The 8,609-nt window shown below is 43.9% G+C and overlaps 1 pseudogene; it reads left to right on the top strand.

The window, feature by feature from the left end:
* The first annotated feature begins 1,151 nt into the window (after nucleotides 1-1,151).
* LOC117722649 (large ribosomal subunit protein uL18-like) lies at nucleotides 1,152-7,175 on the top strand (annotated as a pseudogene).
* Nucleotides 7,176-8,609: the final 1,434 nt, after the last annotated feature.

The following is an 8,609-nucleotide window of genomic DNA, read 5'->3' as shown; positions in this document are numbered from 1 at the left end:
CTTTCATATCAATGATGGTACGTGATTAATTGGAGCAAAGCCACCCAACCATCATCCCTCCACAAGAAATATATTTTGTTTTAAACTTTTAACAAAAGTTAAAAAAAAAAAAGGTTGGACATGATAGCTCACGCCTTTAATTCCAGTTCATGGGAGGTAGAGGCAGGCAGATCTCCCAGTTCAAGATCAACATGATCTACAGTGGGAGTTCCAGGACAGCTAGAGCTACACAGAGAAATCCTGTCACAAAACATAAAGGCCCTGAGGCCTCTGGAGTCTTTGTGACTGAAGCATGGCTTGCACACCACAGTGTTCATGTTGGGCATGTTTCCCTGCCTCCAGCGTACATAGGTGTGCATCAGTCTCTCATATCTTACATTGTCTTTGACAAAGTTCAGAAGGCACACTGCTCCTCCTCCGGAAGCATGATCGATGTTACTATTTAAAATCTCTCTGGTCTTTTTACACTCTGGTTTCAGATGTTCTATTCTACCGCATGCTATGGAGAGCAGCTGGGCCCCTTTCCAAATCACTCAGTCGTAACCTTCAAATGTGGAGCAGTCCTTGTGCTCTCGGTGATTTGTGATGCTTCCAACATCAGGAATTGATTTAGATGACAGCCCTGGCTTGTAGGCTTACTTTTCATGTGAGGTTCAAGTCACCATAGTAACGGCATCAGGATGGGACCTGCCTTTTCAAAAATAGTTACTTTAACATACTTTTAGAGTTTTGCATTAATCCACATTATTCCAATGGGGTATTTTTTTTTTTTTTTTTTTTTTTTTTTGTCTCCACTACTAGGTCTTGTGGTTTTGTACACTGGTTTTTCTCTCTTCTCCCTGGTTCCTCCAGGTACCCTCTAAATGGCCCAAAACTCTTCCAGGAAGCCTTTTCTAGAAAAGCATTAGTGACTCCCCTTTACCTCTTGTTTTCTCAGCCTGAAGCATGAATCTCTGCTGTGACTGTAGATTCTTCCAGCTCATCAAATCTTTGTGCATCCTTGCCCACGTGACACTTTTTCTTTTGAACTCTTGGGCACTGGCTTCCTGAGCGGATCAAAGTTAAACTACGAACTGATAATGTCTTTCACAAGTAAGCCATTAAATTGCTTTCTCAATTGACATTGAGTTAATATTTAGGCCAAACACAAAGAGGCCTCTTAGGAACGGTGCAAACAGCCACAAACTCGAGTCTACCTGGAAGCAGACTGTAAGCACATTTATTTCTATTAATTAGCCAGAGTGGGCACCATGAGCTTCTCCCCTGATGAGGCACACCTGACACGAAGGCATCCAAGAGGTCAGAAAGATTCTGCGAAAGCACAATCACTTGATTTTCAACCAACCGTCAGTTCTTCAGCAACATTTAAGTGTTGAACCAGTTCAGTTTCCAGGATGACGGGTAAAAGTTTAGTCATCAAGCTCTAGATAAAAGTGGCTGATTTGACGGAGGATACAAAAGCACGAAGGAAAAACTGCCATTTCCAGAGGCCTCCCAGGAATGAATTGTTCCAGATTCACATGGCACAATGACATAGACCTGGGTTTTGCAATGTCCTGAAAATTCCTCATACCAACAGGAACAGCCTGGGAAAGTCACCAGCCAGCAATGCAGTGGTGGGAACTGAAGCCTGGTGGGCCTGGAACCTCCTAGGGCTCACTGATAAGCCAGACCTGCTCCCCTTGGGAGCAGAACAAAGGACTGGAATACATAGAGAAAGGAGACCTTAGCAAAGGTGCCAGGTCTCATACTGTTCAGTCAGACCAACCCACCACAGAGCAGAACAAAGAACCTTAGGAGGTGAAGAGAAATGAAACAGAAGCAGAGACCCACTTCCTTTAGTAGTTTAACACAGAGAAATGTCAAGGAGCACTCCAGGCTTCATCCCTGAAACAGAATCCCAGAAGAGCAACCCAGCAATGGCTGCATCTTGGGTCCCTGCTCACTTCTGTCTCTTGAGTCCAGTGCTCACTGTCTTATGTGTGTTCGCTCATTTTCTAGAGAATCATTGTCAAGATGGGAAGGTCTTTGATCAAGGCTCAAGGCACATTGTCCATCAACATGTGAATACCAAAGAGAAGTTTATGGATGGAATGAGCTCATAAAATAATTCACAAGTCCTCCCAACGTATACTTTTTTAACACAGGTGATACTACAGAAAACTGCACCAAGTACAGATGGGTAACCACAGTGACTCCTCTGTGGAATCACTAAACCTGAGCAGACATAAAAGACGTCAAATTAGAGAAGGACTTTGTGAACATAATGATTGACAAATGCTTCAGTTTCTGTTCAAATATCAAAGTCCAAGAATCCAACCATGGGGAGGGTGTAGAGTACAAAAATATAGAGTACTTTAAATCCTTTGAGACTGAACACAAATTCATGCTAAAATCAAACTATAGTGGAGATAAACCACACATATGTAGGACATGCAAGAAAAAAAAATGCTATAGGACCTGCTTACATCTCAGTTGACACCAGAGAACTCATCCTGGTGAGAAACCCTACGAATGCAGAGATTGTGACCACTTAAGGCTTCACAGTAGAATCACTATAAGCGTGAGGAACTTGAGAAAGAAAACCCTTGAGAAATGTTGAAATCAGAGAACATCAAGAGTTTATACTAAAGGGAAATTATGAAAATGTGATAAGGCTGGAAAGTTTTTCATTATTTACTTGTTCAACTTCAAAAAAATTCTCAGTGAAGATAAAATGGAGAAGCTGGAGAGTGTGTTTTTGTGAAGCAGTTTCCTGGAGATGGAAACATTCCATCCTGATCGGAAGTTGAGTTAGACAGGAAATAAGCACCTCGAAATTGCTTCAGGAAGTCCCTAAGGCTGACTAGAATCACTAGGCCCTTGCCCTGGAAGGGGCTATCAAGAGAAAATACTTTTGACAGTCTCTCTCAGACAAGCCCAGCCACCAGAAAGATCTGCAAACAGCCTAATTTCCTGAAGTAACAGACCAGCCATACCTCCTAGAAGAGGCTCAGAACAACTGAGCCACTGGGAAAGGATACTCTTGAACCTGTGGAACTGCCTGCAGGTTTGCAGTGTGCTCAGGGTTTCCAGAGTTCGTGAGCTGTCCTATCCTTGGGTAGACTTTTCCTGATGAAGCTGTTTTGTGTCTCTTCTGCACCTGCAAGAAACACCTTAACCATAATCTCGTAGGCAACACCAAGAAAACCCACTAAGTCACAAATTTGGGCTTTATCAGCATGCATACCTGGAGCTGTTTCATTTTCCTTTTATGGTATTTTTAAACCATTTATGCTATTATGGCATTTTTATGTTTTTATGGTATATATGTGTTATATCTCCCCAGGAAAAGTTTTTCATAAAACATGTACCCAAGCCTTTAATTTTTACTTTAAACCTCTTTTTAAGAAAGTTCCATATTAAGATAGTTGAGAAGCTGGTGGTGGCTGCCAGTATCTGTGGGGCTGGGGTACCAATCTGAGGAGCCTGAGAGACCCACAGAGGTTTCATATAAGACATGGCAGCACAGGATGAGCCTGCAAGAGTACACAGTAACTTCAAAACAACTAAAAAGAAGGCAGGTCTTAAGGGAAGATGCTTTTAAAAAAAGTGGTTTCATGAAATTAAAAAAGATTATAGAATGGACTGGTAGAGTAATAGGGAGAAACAGAACTAGAGATGCCAGTCACCATCCACTGGGAATGCCTTGCACGGAGCCATCACTGATGCTTGCCCTGCTGGAAGGAGGAGAGCATGGAGCTACGGCAGGTCCTGTCCCTTGACATGCTGCCCAACCACAGGATCAACCTGACTCTGAACAACAAGATATCTGAGATGAAGAATGGTTTATTTTCTGAATTTAATCCCCTGGAAAGACTAATGTGGTCCTTGCTGCAGCTGGAGATCATGTTAGTGTCCACCACCCATGCTTCTGCCAGAAACCATGTGGAAGTCCATGATCCATGCTGTCACCAGCTGTTAAGGACAATGAAGCTTCTGTGCAGTGATATCGATGACTGCAAGCTCATAACTTAGAGTGAGAGACACTGAAGGCTTCCGTGGCAACCCCTGCCTGCAAGGAGAACACTGGTCCAGCTAGGATGCTGTGGAAGAGAGTCCTTACAAATCATGATGAAGATGCCAAAATGCAGCTCTTTCCAGTTGATGGCTTCTGGTAGAGACGGGGGAGTCATGGAGAAAAACTCAGTTTTCATGGGCCAGTGAGTATGTGGGCAACACAAATTGGACTTGTTTTTGTTTGGTTTGGTTTTCTGCTTTTGGTGTGTGGGGAGGAATGCACAAGAGTGGACTGGGAACAGGTGAGAAGCGAGCGTGATCAGGGTGCACTGTATAAAGTTCCCAAACAATATAAATATTATGTTAGGAAAACAGAAGGTTCATATTAGAAAGAAAGCATTTACTTGTTTGCTGTTTTGTTGAATTCATGGCTGGTTGTACCTTAGAAATCACACACCAGAGAACCCTAAGAAATGTATTGAAGCTGTCAAACCTTTACCTAGTAATTAAATTATAGCAGCATCTGAAAAATTGATCCACCAGGAAAACCCTTCTAGTGTTTTATTAAAGAATCATGTAAGGTCTGTGTGGAGCCATGATTTCAGGTTTCTATTCCATAGAATGGTATTCGTGAAAATTGTCAAGAATAAGGCCTACTTTAAGAGACACCAAGTGAGATTTAGAAGGTGGTGAGAGGGTAAAACTGACCACGAGAAACAATTGGCAATCCAGGACAGAAGTAAGCACAGCACTCCCACATACAGGATGCTGGTTTGTGTAACTAACAAGAGATATCTGTCAGATTGGTATGCGCATATAGAAGGGGATATTGTAGTCACTGTAGTCTGCACAACACGTGCACATGAACTGCCAAAATATGGTGAGAAAATTGACCTGACAGATTATGCTAGAGCCTACTGTACTGCAGGCTTCTCAACAGGCTTGACATGGACAGGATCTATGAGGGCCGAGTGGAGAAGACTAGAGATGAACACAATGTGGAAAGCATAGACTGTCAGCCTGGTGCCTTCACTTCCTATTTGGATGCAAGTCTTGCCAGAACTACAAGTGGCAATAAAGTTTTAGGGCCCCTGAAGGGAACTGTGGATGGAGGCATGTCTACCCCTCATAGTACCAAACTATTCCCCGGTTATGACTCTGAAAGCAAGGAGTTCATTGCAGGAGGACATCGGAAACACAGAAAGGGTCAGAATGTTTCAGATTACATGTGCTACCTAACGGAGGAAGATGAAGATACGTATACAGATACAAGATACAGGTCTCTCAGTAACTCCAGACATAATGGAGGAGATGTATGGGAAAGCTCGTGGTGCTAATCCAGTCAGTCACACTGTGTCCTGCCTCTCCACTGGGGTGCTGTCAGCATGCTGCCAGGAAGAGGCAAGGCCAAGTCCATGGTAGTTATTGATCCCCTTACTGTTGGGAGAGGGAGTTGGGAATAGGGGTCCTTGGTCTACCTTTCCCCTGGGACATCTTCAGGCCAGGTGGAGAAGGAGAGGTGAAGCACAGGACAAGCAGAATCCGGTCTGATTGAGAGCCAGTGCCAAGGGTACTGGAGGAACTGGAGGAGAGAGAGCCTTCCTTGGGAGTCTTAGGCACCGCTCTTTAGTTGAAAGCCTTCCCCATGGCAGGTTCCCCTTAATGAAGCAGCTCTCTGGATGATCCTGTTTGTTCATATTGCTTGATTTAATGGTGGATGTAAACACATACGCTTTATTCAGGGGGAACCAGTAATTAAACAGCTTTGGGAGAAAGAATACCCAGGAAGGGAAGCTCATTTGGGTGAAGGCTTAAAGCTATTCAGATATCTCATCAGCACGGAGAAGAACTCCAGGCATTACTTTACTGTGACTGACTGCCTAAGGTCCTCTCAGTGGGGTGTTGTGGTTACATGTTCCAGAGTAGGCACAGAGACAGGGAGAAAGCAGCTCCACCCCTACCAGTCTCAGATCTCTAAAATTCCCAGGGTCTGAGCTCACCCAACCCTGTCAGTTCTTATGCCTGTCTGGTAGCATGGTCCCACATGCTCTAAACCAGAAGAAGCCCAAGAGAGAAGTGAAAAAGACATGAAACTGTTCCGAAATGTTTCTTGTATAGAAGAGAGATCAAGTTGCTCAAAAGAAGGCAAGCTTCCTCAGGGCTCAGAAATGGGCTGCTGAAAGCTAAAACGATTTTCTAAGATTTTATCTTTCAGAAAGACGATAAACTTATTGACAAGGCCCCAAAGATTTATTTAATATTGAAAAAAAAAATTAAAAAGCACAAGTGGCTGATACTTGGTTATCCTCCAAAAGCCTTCACTCAGAACACAAGCAGCTAGTCACCTGGTCTTGGGAAGCCACACTCCAAAGGCTAAGGTATGACCAACTATCACTTCTCCCCCAGTTGATCAAAAAGTTAATGTATTGTCATTTACACTGGTCACCAGTATTGTGAGCCCCCACCCTTAACTCAAGGTCTCTGTATTCATTTTGCTAATCTCAGTCTTTGCTGGCTAACTCAGCCCTGCCCCATACCTAGGTATTCAGTAGTATACAGAAAAGTAAAGAATTGTGGTCATGAGTGTTTCCAGGATGTTCCCCAGTGCTTACTACAGGGCAGGAATGGTAGCATTTAAGACATGGATTCTCTCTACCATCAAGGACATAAAGACATGGCTGGCTTCTACATGTCACACTGAGTCATGCTACTTTCCATACAAGTAGAGTATTAATGGAGAAGTGGGTCATCATATGGCCACAATTTTTATAGAAAGGATGGAGTAACAGAAATGCAGGACTGGACTGTAAATGCACAGAACCCTCCTAATGCCTGGTATGGCGTTTGAATATGCTTAGCCTAGGGGAAGTGGAACTGTTAGGAGATGTGGCCTTGTTGGAATAGGTGTAACCTTGTTGGAGGAAGTGCATTACTGTGTAGATGGGCTTTGAGATCTCCTCCTATACTCAGGCCCCACCCAGTGAAGATGAGATCTTCGTGCTGGCTGCCTGCAGAAGAAAGTCCCCACTGCTGCCTTCAGATCAAGATGTCGTACTCTTGGCTCCTCCAGCACCATGTCTACCTGCATGCTGCCATGTTTCCCACCATGATGACAGTTGACGGAACCTCTGAAACTCTAAGCCAGACCCAATTAAATGTTTGTCTATATAAGAGTTATCTTGGCTGTGGTATCTCTTCATAGCAATAAAACCCTAACTAAGAACCTGACCAGCATTCATTGTCCTAGCCTGAGTCCTGTTGCTTTCTCCATAGTTGGCAGAAGAGTTCTCCTCAGGACCATTGTGGTGACTTTTCCATTACTATGAAAAAATTAAGCTGGTATAGACAACTTGAGAGGAATCATAGATCAGGAAACACACACAGGATTTACCTACACTCTCTAGATTTCTTTTTCCTCTTTCATTCCATTAATAGCACCTTGCTATTAAGATGGTGTACTCATATGCGGGGTGAGGAGCCTCCCCCATGAATCCTCTTGAACTGCTCTCAGATCAGACATCATCAGATGTATGCTTTAATAACCTAAGTTATTCATCTGGTAGAGTCGACAGTGATTAACCACCACAAGCCCACCCTTCTCAGCAAATATCTCAACCAGTGATATTCTCCTTTGGTAATGACAGTCTGTCCCTAACACCTTGCCAGAGGTTCGTGGTCAGCTCATATTGTGCCTGAGTCCCATAGGCTTTTTTGAAAAAACTGTTCAAACTTTTAGACTGAGTTCAAAGTCTTCTCCTTGACTCAAGGCAGTGTAGGACTGTGAGCACTCGTGTGGGAAACAAAAATTATGTGCTTCCAATATACAGATGGAATCATAAGCATCTGCTTTTCAAAATGGGGTGGGGGGGGGGAAGAAGGCACAGGAAATAGGGACGGAGTCAAAGCAGATCCAAAACCCAGCAGAGCAAACATTAAATCCTATCGCTTTTATGGCTGGCACTTGAGGTGCATGGGCATCCTGTGAGTTCCAACAAGCTTGGGCAGACACTCTTTCTTATAAGTAAGCCGTTAACAGCCACAGAGCCTCTCTTGGGGTGACTCCAGTACTTGGCTGTAGCTGCTTGCATTATAAGTGCTAATTAAGTTCCCCCAAAACTGTACAAGAGATTTCACATATAGCTTCTGGGAACTTGCCCCTAGTTGGTTCTGATCGGTAGATAAAGATGCCAAAAACCAATAGCTGGGCAGGGCAGACAGAGACTTTAAGATTCCTGGGCTTGAGACCAGGAGAGAGGAAGGAGGGATCTGCCATGCTGGGAGAGTGTGGAGGAGAAGAAAGAAACCATGCCTGAGAAGAGTGCAGGACAGAGAGGCATGCTCGCCATGTGAGGGAGCCAGGAGAATGCAGCACAGAGGGCAGCCTAGGTAGGCAGTCCTCTGGGTCTAGAGCAGCCAAGATAGACTATAGGGTTTAGTAAGTAATAACTTGGGATTATTGGTGGGAAGTGGATTAACTGTGTGGAGTTTAGGCAGTTGCCCAGCTATTGAGCTGACTAAGGCATATCAAAATATAAAGGCTGCGTGTGTGTGTCTTTCATTCTGGAACATAAACTATTGCGGTGGGTAATGAACCCAACACCAGGATTTAT

The sequence above is a fragment of the Arvicanthis niloticus genome, chromosome 17, assembly GCF_011762505.2.
Source record: "Arvicanthis niloticus isolate mArvNil1 chromosome 17, mArvNil1.pat.X, whole genome shotgun sequence".
NCBI lineage: Eukaryota > Metazoa > Chordata > Mammalia > Rodentia > Muridae > Arvicanthis > Arvicanthis niloticus.
This window is presented reverse-complemented; position numbering and strand designations above follow the sequence as displayed.